The sequence below is a fragment of the Arachis ipaensis genome, chromosome B5, assembly GCF_059453495.1.
Source record: "Arachis ipaensis isolate K30076 ecotype BB chromosome B5, ASM5945349v1, whole genome shotgun sequence".
Classification (NCBI taxonomy): Eukaryota; Viridiplantae; Streptophyta; class Magnoliopsida; order Fabales; family Fabaceae; genus Arachis; species Arachis ipaensis.
Genome location: NC_142440.1, coordinates 119,865,142 through 119,878,827, shown reverse-complemented (window position 1 = coordinate 119,878,827; position 13,686 = coordinate 119,865,142). Strand labels below are relative to the sequence as shown.

General features: G+C 36.6%; 1 long non-coding RNA gene across 1 annotated transcript; it reads right to left on the bottom strand.

Moving 5' to 3' along the window:
* Window positions 1-353: 353 nt before the first annotated feature.
* Window positions 354-1,475, bottom strand: LOC148565572 (uncharacterized). The gene is made up of 3 exons (XR_015883514.1): window positions 1,420-1,475; window positions 515-573; window positions 354-388 (listed from the first exon to the last, which is right to left on the bottom strand). It is a non-coding gene; the product is annotated as an uncharacterized LOC148565572 (long non-coding RNA).
* Between the last annotated feature and the right edge of the window lie 12,211 nt (window positions 1,476-13,686).

The window sequence follows — 13,686 nt, the reverse complement described above, 5'->3', positions numbered from 1 at the left end:
AATAAACTTAGAAAATTAACAACAATAAACAATAAGTCAATAATTAACTCATAAAATAAACAAGTTTAGATTAACTCAGACAATTAATAACAATCAACTAATTAACTCAAATAATAATAAATTTAAAAATTGACAATAATAAACTTAGAAAATTGGTCAATGACATTTGCCTTGCACCAAAGGCTTTGGCGCATCCAAAATAGTAAATAATAAATATCATCTTCTCAAATACATAGAAATTTTGAATGCCTCCACATGTTCTACTACCTGATCAACATCGTTACTAGGTTCACATGCATCAATTCTGTCAACTAACGATCTCACACGCATGTCAAAGCATTCGATGGCACCATCTTTACGATCACGGGCAACTAGTCCATGAAGCTTGCTAAATTTGTAAATTCAAAATTTCAGATACAATTGTGGTTACACTTATTTATACAAAGCGTGTGATACAGTACTCTTATAAATGAAAGAAAATAAAGTCACTCAATATTTAAGTTCCAATAAATACCTTTTTGAAACCACATTCAATTCAGGGGATTGTGTATTAAGGGTGGAAAGAAATTGCCCCTAACATGTAAAGTAAGGTAGATCTATAAGTAAGACAAGTAAAAACAAGTGTTACCCCCTTTTTTTGCAAGAAATACACCAAACAAAATATAGAACAAAACATTATATTTATACCAAATATAAGAATTCCACTCCAAATTCCAAAGAGTACAATGAGAATATAATTTAAAGTCTGTACCTTTAAATTTCATTTACAAAGTTCAACCAATATGAAAAAATCAATATTTATGACACTAGTGATGCCTTTGAAACAAAAAATTAAAGTTTGAATACCTATTCTAAGTTAATTCTATACAATTCTGGGAAAGAGGCGATATAAAGCAAATTATAAGACCAACTATTATATGTAATATCCCTTCCCATTCTGTCAAACAAGAATATCAAAGCATGTAATCAAATGCATGAATTTTGATCAACTAATACTAACATTCAAGTTTAATTATCAATACATATTTCTTTATTGAAGGATAAATTACCATTCAATCACCAAAAGTATACATTTCTATAATCCAAAATGCTAGGCACCTAAAGAATTCATCATTATATTTTAGTACAAAGGGAAATAAAATTTTGGTATTCACAAACTATAATATTTTTCATATTTTGCATGTAGACAAATAGAGCGGTCAACACATAAAAATGCTAGTTTCGAATAGACATTTGTTAGAACCTACATAAGCAAAATTATTCAATTACTAAAATAACGAATTGAGAAATATGTAGGTAAACTCAAGCAATAAACAAATATGCAAAAGAGGACAATTTAAAACACATAACAAAAAACTAAGACAAAAACAATCGGGTTGCTAACCACTTTCTTCTTTAAACTAAAGATAGTTTCAGTACCTAAAAATTAACAATCTCTGAATCCAAATGCCTTTCAAACTTCAATTCTAGCTCCCGTATCTCGTATACTTTTACTCGTGATGGATATATACCTTTAATATTGAATCACCATGAGTGCCAAACTTTGAAATTAATACCTAATTACCTATCTTTTCATGCCACTTTTTCTACACCATCATGTCATTTATGAAATCTCTAAAAGATCTCACCAAAATGCTAATATTTTATGATCTTTCCCCCACATGATTGATAACAACTACAAGTTGCAACTGCTGCCTAATTTTTTTCAAGGCCCAAATTGCTAGTTTTGAATTTGTAAGTGCTCCTTCGTAACATCCTTTCTAAAAAAAACTAACCATGGTTTTTAGACATATTTTACTTGCTTAAACTGCTATTTGCAGTACTTAGTGCAATTATCCATAAATAATCAATGACTAATTTTTTCTTATCACACTTCAAAAAATTTTTCTCCTTGTTACTTAATCATCATTAATAATTATTAATGCTCACACACATAAGCATGGATTTGACGTACATGAAGCTATGATATACTCGCCATCAAGAGTTGCCTTAATCTTGGTAGTTGCAGTTGTAAACCTCAAATCCTCGATCAATTGCACATTCTGCATGTAACCTAGCAAACAAGTAAATAAATAAATGATTTTTCTAGGTAGACAATAATTTTTATGAACAATAGACTCTAGAATTGACCCAATAAAAAAACACTCCATCCCCAAATTACCCCTTAAACCCTGACATTAGGATAACCATCCGCGCACCTAGTGAATTGAACATCCAGCCATTGTTAACTATGCATGAGTAAACCGAATTAAAAGGAATAATCATCCAATCAAGAATCAACATAACTGATGACAAGTCATCTTAGCCTAGTTTCACTAGCCTTTTTCTTTTGTTTTCAATTGATTTATGCACTTTCTTGATCCATAAGCAAGCCAATTGGGTAGATTTCTATATTTCCTTTGATTTAATCAACCATAGATGAATTAATGCAATTTCATGAGGATTTATGCTATAATTGCCACATATTATGAAAGAATGACAAACTCATGATTTTAAGCATAGCTTTGATGTGTTTGGTTGATTGATGATAGGTGAAGAAAGCTTGGAGAAAGGTTGAAGCAAGAAGGAATGGCTAGGAGCAAGAGAGAACAAAAAGTTTGAGCAAAAGTTTGCCTCAAACTTTAGCTCAAACTTTCGGATAAGTGAAAACACACCAGGGAACAAAAAGCTTGAGCAAAAGTTTGCCTCAAACTTTAGCTCAAACTTTTGGGAGAAAAGCTTGAGCCAACGTTTGCCTCAAACTTTTTGGCAAACGTTGGCATCACAAATCAACACCCTGGAGAGAAAAAGTTTGCGCCAACGTTTGCCTCAAACTTTTTGGCAAACGTTGGCGCCATCAGCAACACACCCTGGAGACAAAAAGTTTGCGCCAACGTTTGTCTCAAACTTTTTGGCAAACGTTGGCACCATGAGTGTGCATAAGGGGGCCAACGTTTGAGCAAAATTTTGACCCCAAACTTTAGGAGCTCAAACGTTGGTAGCAGCAAGAATGGGGTTGCTGATGTAAAAAGTTTGAGTAAAAGTTTGCCTCAAACTTTTACTCAAACTTTTACTCAAGCTTTTATAATTCCCAACCCGGTTCACTTCGGTTCTCTTTCCAACTCCAAGAGCAATCAACCAAGGCCTCTATCAACCCAATTCCATCAAGAGCAAAGGCCCAATTCAAGGCTTGAAGACCATTTGAAGAAAGTGTATAAATAGATTAGGATTTAAGTTTCTGCAGAGCTTTCTTTTTCGATTTTGATTTGGTAGTTTGTAGAGAGCTCACTTTTACATTTTGGCATTGTTGTTTTAATTCAAGAGAATTTGGGGAGGAGAATTGATCTCTCTTCTTCCTTGTTCTTGCTTGAATACTCTTTACTTTTCTTGCTTCGGATCTTGGGTGGAGAATTGAAGAAATTCTGTTTCAATCTCACCTTGGGATCTTGTTTAAATTTTCCGCATCATTGAATTTCAGTTTCTGTTAATTGCTTCTTCTTCTACTTTCTCTACAATTTACATTTCCTTTGCAATTGCTCTTGTTGGATCTAGGAAGGCATTGAGATCTAGACTTGGTTATCTAGTCTCTTGAGTCCTGAGATCTGGATTCCCATTTTCGAATTCTCTGTTTACTGCTTTTCAAGCTCTTTTATATTTCTGTTTTAGATCCGATTCAATCCAAGGCATCTTCTACTCTTCTGTTTGTTGAGATTTACTTTTTTCTGTTTAATTTCTGCAAATCCAATTCCCAATTCCCTTTACAATTCAATCCATTTACATTTCTTGCACTTTAAGATTCTGTAATTTACATTTCTTGCGATCTAAGTTTCTGCAATTTATATTACTTGCACTTTAAGATTCAGCTTATTTACTTTCTTTGCTCTTTAATTTCATGCGAATTACCCATTCCCTTTACTTTCCATGTAATTTAAATTCTGCAAATCACAAATCTCTCAACCAAATCTTGATTCGCTTGACTAAATCAACCACTAAACTAAAATTACTCAATCCTTCAATCCCTATGGGATCGACCTCACTCCCGTGAGTTATTATTACTTGATGCGACCCGGTGCACTTGCCGGTGAGTTTTGTGTCAGATCGTTTTCTGCACATCAAGTTTTTGGCGCCGTTGCCGGGGATTGACTAGATTGACAATGATTAAGTGAAGTGGTGATCTAGATCTAGCATTTTTATTTTCTGTTTCTCTAATTTTTGACTAACACGCTAACTGTTTGAAATTTTGCTTAAACTAAACTTCGTTCTAGCAATAGACTGAAGAGTTACTGGTGGTGTTTCTTGTGTTTTGTTTGTATGTCAGGTACATGGAGATCCATTCCTGTTTTATCTGAAACTGACCAGAGAACTCTTAGAAGGTTGAGAAGAGCTGAAAGAGGGAAAAATATTGTTGGAGAGGAAGAATCTGAGGAAGAATATCACAAGATGGAAGGAGATCCATCTAATCCAGGAGGAGGGGTTAACAATAACCAACAGCAGAGGAGAGTATTGGCCTCCTATACCTTTGCAAATGCTAGACATTGTGGGAGCAGCATTCTCACCCCTAATGTCAATGCAAATAACTTTGAATTGAAGCCACAACTCATTACATTGGTCCAAAACAATTACTCGTTTGGGGGAGGACCATTGGAGGATCCAAATCAACATCTGTCTAACTTCTTAAGGATTTGTGACACTGTCAAGTCTAATGGCGTGAATCCTAAAACTTACAAACTTCTGCTGTTCCCGTTCTCATTAAGGGACAAGGCCGCACAATGGCTTGAAACTTTTCCTCAAGGAAGCATCACTATCTGGGATGATTTGGTGACTAAATTTCTAGCCAAATTCTATCCACCTCAAAGAGTCATCAGGCTGAAGACTGAGGTGCAAATATTCACGCAATTGGATGCTGAAAATCTGTATGAAGCATGGGAGAGATACAAGGCTCTACTGAGGAAATGTCCACCAGAAATGTTCACTGAGTGGGACAAGTTACAGAACTTCTATGAAGGACTCACTCTAAAGGCTCAAGAATCACTTGACCACTCAGCTGGAGGATCATTGCAACTGATGAAAACAGCAGAAGAAGCTCAAAATCTTATTGACATGGTGGCCAACAATCAATATTTCTTTGCTCATCAAAGAAATCGCCAACCATCAGAAAGGAGAGGAGTAATAGAGCTAGAAGGGGTGGACTCAATCTTGGCTCAAAACAAGATGATGCAGCAGCAAATTCAACAACAATTTGAGCAAATGACCAAGAAGATTGATAGCCTCCAAGTTGCAGCAGTTAACACAAGCCAACCATCATCCACATGGGGGCAAAATGAAGAAACTCAAGAAGAACAACAACAAGAGCAAGTACAGTATATGCACAACCAAGGACCAAATGAAGTGTATGGTGATACATACAATCCATCCTGGAAGAACCACCCAAACCTCAGATGGGGAGATAATCACACCCAAAACCAACAACCATGGCAGAGGAACCCAAACCAAAACACTTCAAGAAATAACCAAAACCACAACCAGCAGCAAACTAACCAGAACCCCTATAGAAAACCTCAAAACAACTACCCCAACCCCATCCAGTACCAATCTAATAACCAATCCACCAACCAAAATGCCTACCATCCACCACCCACATCTCACAACCCACCACAAGCATCACCTGAATCTCAAAGACTCACTAACTTGGAGACCTTGATAGACAAAATGTTGAAACACCAGGAAATGACAACCAAGAACCATGAAGCCTCCATGAAGAGCCTAGAGAGGCAGATTGGGCAGATCTCCAAACAGATTTCTGTTGAGAGACCTTCAAGCTCACTGCCGAGTGACATAATCCCAAATCCTAAGGAAGAATGCAAGGCAATACAATTAAGGAGTGGGAGAACATTGATGAGCAACAATGACACTACAAAGAAGCAAGCAGAGAGCAGCAAAAGGCCAATAGAAGATGAGGAGCAAACAAAGGAAGATGAAGCTAAGGATCAAGTTGTGATGCTAAACAAGAGCACTGAGAAACTCAAAGAGAAGGATAACCAGTCACACAGTTCAAAAGAAGTGATTCAGGGACAGCAGCAAGTAGGAAAGAGCATCACACCTCCACTGCCATATCCCCAGAAGTTCAACAAAGAGGCTAAGGACCAACATTTTCATAAGTTCCTTGAGACTTTCAAGAAGCTGGAGATCAATATTCCCTTAGCTGAAGCACTTGAGCAAATGCCTCTGTATGCCAAGTTTTTGAAGGAGCTTATCAATAAGAAAAGAAGTTGGGATGAGAAAGAAACCATACTGCTTACTGAGGAATGCAGGGCCTTGATTCAAAAAGGGCTTCCTCCGAAGCTTGAGGACCCAGGGAGCTTCTTGCTGCCTTGCACCATTGGGGAATTAACCATCACTAAAGCAATGTGCGATCTAGGAGCAAGTATTAACTTAATACCATCCTCCTTGGTGAAAAAGCTGCGTATAGAGGAAGTTAAACCGGTACAGATATCTCTAGAGCTAGTAGATAAGTCAACGGTATACCCCAGGGGTATGATTGAAAACCTTCTGGTCAAGGTGGACAATTTCATATACCCTGCAGATTTTGTGGTTCTAGATTCAGATGGGGATGATGGTGACTCTATTATACTGGGAAGGCCATTCTTGGCCATTGCTAGAGCTATCATAGACATAGAGCAAGGAGAACTAACTCTCAGGATGCATGATAAGAGTGTCACTCTGAAGGTATTACCAGAAGTCCAGTTTAGTAATGAGAGGAGGGACTATATGGAAATTGACAAGGTGATTCACAACAACATCCCAAGGCAGAAGATTGTGCAGAAGGATGAAAAAGTCCAAGAGGATATTGGAGTATTAGCCACTGAAGAGAGAGATCCCCAAGGTAAGCCTACAGCCATAAAAGAAAGATCAACAAAAAAGGGGATGAAACGCAGAAACAAAACAAAAAGGGGTTGGAAGAACAGGAAGATTCCAACAGAGGGGCTTTCCAAAGGTGACAAAGTGCAATTGATATATCAACAACTGGGAGCAAGCCAACAGACTGATGACTATTACACTGTCAGCAACATACTCTCGTTGGAACATGCTGAAATTGAACACCAGAGAACAAAGAGGAGGATCACAGTCAGGGGAGACAAGTTGAGGCACTACAATCCTCAACCACCATAAAATAAAGCTCCAATGTCAAGCTAGTGACAATAAAAGAGCGCTCCATGGGAGGCAACCCATGATTTAAGATTTATGTCATTTTAAATTCAATAAGCTATGATCACCTGAGCATGAATTTTTCTTTTCATGGACGTACTTAATGAATGCATGCAATTTTTTTTTACATATGCTAAGACTTCTAAAGTTTGGTGTGCCTTCAAGCACACCAAACCAGTGTTACAAACATTTTCATACTATATGCCTAGCATATGACCAAACACTAAGTTTGGTGTTTCTCTTCTCATGAAAATTAAAAATCATGCATCAATGATCATACATTATCTCTTACTGAGACTTTTCAATTAAAAAGAAATCATATTCTGTGATGAAGGCATCAATTGTGATTAACTACTAGCATCTCACATTTACCCCTTAAGCAAGAGACAAGTTTGGTGTTCATCAAACCTTGATGCACTGATTTAGGGACACAATTGATCCTTCATGAAAAAAAAAAGAGAAAAAGAAGATTATGATGAAAGCAATTCTTATAAACATTGAACTAAGAGTGACATTGGGATTTCACTAGTTGGAGGAAGAAACACAATTTTTTTACTATATGACCAAACATTAAGTTTGGTGTCCTCCAAGAAAAGTCACGGTTTAAATGGATATAAGGAGTAATGATTCATATAGTGTTAAAGAAGGAAGCATTCTTGCCACGGTTTGATAATGCTAATATGTGTTGTCTTGTTGTGATGACTAGGTGGTCAAAGAACACTCAATGAAAGAGACAAGACAAAGGAAAGTATAGCATAAGGACAAAATCTCATCACATGCCTCAAAGGGAGAATCTGCCACTCCTTGGGATGATCACGGCAAAGACAATTGAAGAAGCAAGTTTTGTCTTCACTCATCCTTACATGCACACCTTTGATTCACATAGTATCTAATTGCATCCTAGCCCTTCATTGTTCATTTAAATAACACACCACCTTCAAGCCATGCATATGACCGAATCCTTGCACTACAACCATTTAAACTCCATTCCCTTCATCATTTCTCATCATAATAAGCTCAGCCTCAAATTTTTTCTTGCTCCAAATACACATCAAAATCTCCAACATTCTTCACACTCCCTTTAACCTCAAGAATCTCAACCAATCAAGTGATCATGGCCTCTTCTTCAAGAACCAAACGAAGAAAAGGAAAAGACCCCGTGGTGGAGGAGAGCACCCCTGAATATGACCAATGGAGATTCAAATCTTGGTACCATCAATTACAAATTGAATGGATGAATGAGAAGAAGATATATCCAGAAGTTCCACTCTTGCTACCGGATGATGGATGCCAAGAAATGAAGGACAAGATTAGAAAAAGGAAGTGGGAAGAACTCATATCACCAATCACCCGGATCAATGCTAACATAATAATAGAGTTCTATGCCAATGTCTCAAGGCTTGACATGAGTGAGGCCCTAATGTACAAGAGCTATGTGCGGGGAGTGGAAGTAGACTTTAGCTCAGATTCCATCAAGAAGGTCTTGGGAATAAAATCAGTCCGCTTTAGCGAACCGGGATACCACCAAAGGGTAAATGGAGATCCGGATTATGATAGAATTTCTAGAGATATTTGTATGGAGAACTCAGAATGGGAAGGAGATGCCAAGAACAAATACAAGTATCTTAAGAGAGGTAACCTTACCCCGAAAGCAAAGGGATGGTATGAGCTATTGAAAAGATCAATCCTGGGCACAGTAAACACCTCAGAAGTCAACAGGAAGAGAGCTGTTATGTTGCATTGCATCATTGTGGGAGGAGAGGTAAAGGTTCATGAAATCCTTGCAAAAGACATTAAAAAACTTGCAGAGAAGAACTCGGCCGGGTCTTGGTTATACTACCCAAGTACCATTTGGAGGTTGTGTGCAAAAGCTAAAGTACCAATGGAGGAGGAAAACCCAACGTGGTTGAGCCAGGGCATGCCTATAACCATTGAAAGAATGATGATGGTTCCTGAAGCACATCAAGGCCGAAGACCACACGGAAGAAGGCAAAGAGAAGAACCAATGGAGGAAGAAGAGTTACAAGAGGAAGAAGAGCGACTTGAACAGAAAGTTGGGCTGCCACTATGCTGAAATCGCGCGAGTTGTCACGCGTACACGTGACCGACGCTCGCGCGTCACTTTTCTTCTTCAAGCACCCACGCGTACGCGTGGGCGACGCTTACGCGTCGAATGGCCACTTTAGTTTGCACGCGTACGCGTGATGCGCGCGCACGCGTCGCGTCCTGTTTTTTAATTCTTACTTCTTTCTTCTATCTTTTCTCCTTCTTTCTTCCTCCTTTCTTACTTTCTTCTTCTTCATTTTTTTAACTTCTCATCCTTATTCTCTTTCATTCTATTTTCCTTATTGCATTTTCATACTTTCATTCGTTGCATTTTAATCTTGTGCATGTTTTATTTTCTTTTCTAAGTTTATTATTTTACCATTGGTGTTAATTGCTCTTATTCAACTGTTGCATCTTTTCTTGCATTATTTTGGTACTTTGTGACTTGTTTTATATTATTGGATGATATTATTTATCTGTCAATGCCAATCTTTTATGATACATGTATTCCTTTTGCATTGACATGAATTTATATTGTCTTTCATTACCTACTATCTCTTCCCCTTTGTTGCAACTTTTGCACTTTTGATGTGCCATTTGCTTCTACTATTTTCTCACTTGCATGTTGTAGCTACCATGTAATTGAGACCCTCATTATTTGGCATTAATCCACCCATACTTTATTTGTTTTCTTATCTTTATTTTTGGCTTACTTTTCTTCCATTTTCTCTTCTTTTAGGATGGCCACCGAGAAGGAAAAGGAAGAACTTCTATATGGGGCGACAGACAAGTCTATCTACACAATCTTTGGAGAAAAACATCAGTTGTAGCAACCCGTCCACTTGCACATGTTAGCATGCACCGAGGACGGTGCAGTCTTTAAGTGTGGGGAGGTCGATACCGACTTCCGTGGGTTAGTTATTTCCCATTTCAATACCAATGTTTAATTTTTTCTTGTTAAATTAGTTGTTGCATTTGCATGTTTGATTGCATATTTGTTTGATTTTGTGCATGTTCTTCTACCACTACTTGGTTGGAGTGATAAGTTCTTTTTCAAGAACCTTTTTATAGCATTTCACTAATTTAAATTAAAATTTTTTTGTTAAACTTGTTTGAAGATTGTAATTTGGAACATGGTTTATAGCTAAGAACACACAACCTGTGAGATTTTGAGCTTGATTATATGGTTACATTATTTAACCATGAATTTTTATTCTTGTGTGTTTTCTTCTCTATGATTGCAATCTATGGTTTGTTCCATTCTATATGTCCATTGTCTAGTGTATATTCATGCATACATATGATTGAGGCCATCATTTGTTATTAGCTCACTTATCTCAAATAGCCCACTATTTCATTTACCTTTGTTTGCCACTTTGAGCCTTTTTAATCCCATTTGTTCTTTATATTACCACGTCACTAGCCTTAAGTGAAAAAACAATTAATTACCCCATTTGAATCTTTGGTTAGCTTAAGATAGAGAGTGTGTGCCAACTAAGTGTGGAGGAATGTGGAAACTTGGGTTGATGAGAATGTGTTGTGTTTTTACTGACAAATATTGGAAATTTGGGTGCTTACTCATGTGAAATCAGAAAAACCATATGCATTGATATATTATGTTTTTATTTATGATAAAAAAATAAAAAAAGAGAGAAAAGAAAAGAAAAAAATGAATAGGGGACAAAATTACCACAATGTTAAGTCCAATAAAAAGATCAATGCATATGTGGCGAAATTAAAAATTGATGCATGAGTATGTAAAATATACAAAAGTGAGATTTTGGGGTAGATAGGCACGATTTTAGAATTACATAGAGTATGTATGTGTGTTAGATGAGAATTTAGGTTAGTCAAAGATTCAAAGTATAACTCACTTGGCCATACATGTATCCTCACCCTTACCTTAGCCCCATTACAACCTTAAAAAGCCCTCATGATGTTTGCATTTGTACACTAAATATTTATTGATTGGTTAGATGAAGAACAAAGTTTTAGAAAGCATGACTAGAGAAGAGTAGAGTGGATTAACCCTAGACACTTGAGCGATTAGAGTGCATATACACTTCCAGTGAGGGTTCAATGCTTGATTCTATGTTCCCTGCTTTCATGAGCTATCTTCTTACAAGTTTACTTGTCTTTTATTGTGTGATTTAAATTAGTAGAATCTGATTTATGTTTGTCTTGGAGAATTTGTTTACTTTTAACCAAGTAGCTAGAAGTATTTTTGCATTTAATTGCATTCATATAGATAGGTTGCATTTCATAGTTCCTACCATTCCTCTTCAATGCTTTGTAGCTTCTCCTGAGCTTAGCATGAGGACATGCTAATGTTTAAGTGTGGAGAGATTTGATGCACCACTATTTCGTGGTACATTTTGTACTTAATTGAGTGGATTTTATCCACTAAACTCACACTTATTCATTGAATTTGCATGTTTTACATTTTCCTTCCTAATTTTGTGCTATGATTGAAAACATGCTTCTTTGGCCTTAAAATTTGCTATGTTTAATCCTCTCTTATTACCATTCGATGCCTTGATATGTGTGTTAAGTGATTTCAGGGTTTATAGGGCAGGAATGGCTTAGAGGATGGAAAGGAAACATGCAAAAGTGGAAGGAATACAAGAAATTGAAGGAATTGCTAAGCTATCAAGCCTGACCTCTTCATACTAAATCGATCAAAACATGAGCTACAGAGGTCCAAATGAGGCAGTTCTAGTTGCGTTGGAAAGCTAACATCCGGGGCTTCAAAATGATATGCAATTTGTCATAGTTGTCATGCAGTTAAGCAATACGTATGCGTGACATGCGCCACATGCAGAAATTGCAGAAGACGCTGGGGGCAATTTCTGGGCTATTTTTGGCCCAGTTTCAAGCCCGAAAAACATAGATTAGAGGCTGCAGAGTGAGGGAATCACATTCATTCATTCATACAACTTTCATTCACATAATTTTAGGTTTTAGATGTAGTTTTCTAGAGAGAGAGCTCCTCTCTCTAGGTTTCGGATTCTTAGGTTTAGCTATTTTCAATTTTAGATTTCTATCTTAGTGTAATCTAGTTTCTCTTCTACTTTTATTTGTCTTAGCTTTCTAGTTTATTTATTTACCTTATTGATTACTTTGTGTTGCTACTTTAGTTTATGAAATCTCATGTTAGATTTGATTTTCTATTTAATGCAATTTGAGGTATTTCATATTTATGATTACTTTCTTCAATTTATGTTATTGATGCTTTCAATTGATTGTTTGGATTTTATTATCTCTTATTGCTTTCTATGCTTTTATGTTGTGCCTCCCAAGTGTTTGATAAAATGCTTGGGAGGGTTTTAAGTTAGATTTTTATATTTTTGGCTTTGATTGAGTAATTGGAGACTCTTGAGTTATCAAACTCCTTTATTGACTGATAATTGAAAGTTTCTAGTTGATTTGGATCCCTCTAAAGCTAGTCTTTCCTTAGGAGTTGACTAGAACTTGAGGAATCAAATTGATTCATCTACTTGACTTTCCTTCATAGTTAGAGGTTAACTAAGTGGGAGTAATGGACAATTCTCATCACAATTGATAAGGATAACTAGGATAGGACTTCTAATTTTCATACCTTGCCAAGAGCTTTATTAGATATTAGTTTACTTTCTTGTAATTTACTTTTCTTGTTCCTTATTCAAAAATCCAAAAAAGATATTTTTCCATAACCAATAATAACTACACTTTCCTGCAATTTCTTGAGAGATGACCCGAGGTTTAAATACTTCGGTTTAATTTTATTGGGTTTGTTTTAGTGACAACCAAATTTTTGTATGAAAGGATTCTTTATTGGTTTAGAAACTATACTAGCAACGAGAATTTATTGTGAAATTCTTTACTAGCAAAAATCCGGTCATCAGTAGCCAGAAAGTGAATAAGGCTTGTTGGGAAGCTATTATATACATCTTCATGCCGTTTATCGACATTGACTTCATGCCACCATCTTTAAACGTTGTTGGTGGTGGTCTATGTAAGCCCCGTAAAATTAGCAAATAATTAACCAATAAATTAAATTTTAACAAAATAAATTAGAACTGTGAATTTTATAGTAAAATATGATAGAGCTAATTAAAAAAAGAATTTTGACACTAATTTCAAAGAATTTGGCCTATGATTGGGCTAAATAGGCCGAACTGGTCAAATCGGGCCCAAAATGGGACTAAGGGCCCAACCTAGGCCTCATTAACTTAAGGCTCAGCATCTTCTTCTTCCCAAATTTCATATCCATGCTGCACAAGAAAGGGGAAGGAGGAAGAAGAGCTTCCAACCCTAGCCTTGTGATCAAACCACCATATCTCCTCACTCTGAGCTCCGATTGTCGTATCATTTGCGGCCATGCGACTACCGCGTCGAGCTCTAAGAATCTACCGGAACAATTTTATTGGTAAGCCTCACTTTTATTCCAGTTGTTCTACTCCTTTGATTTTCAAA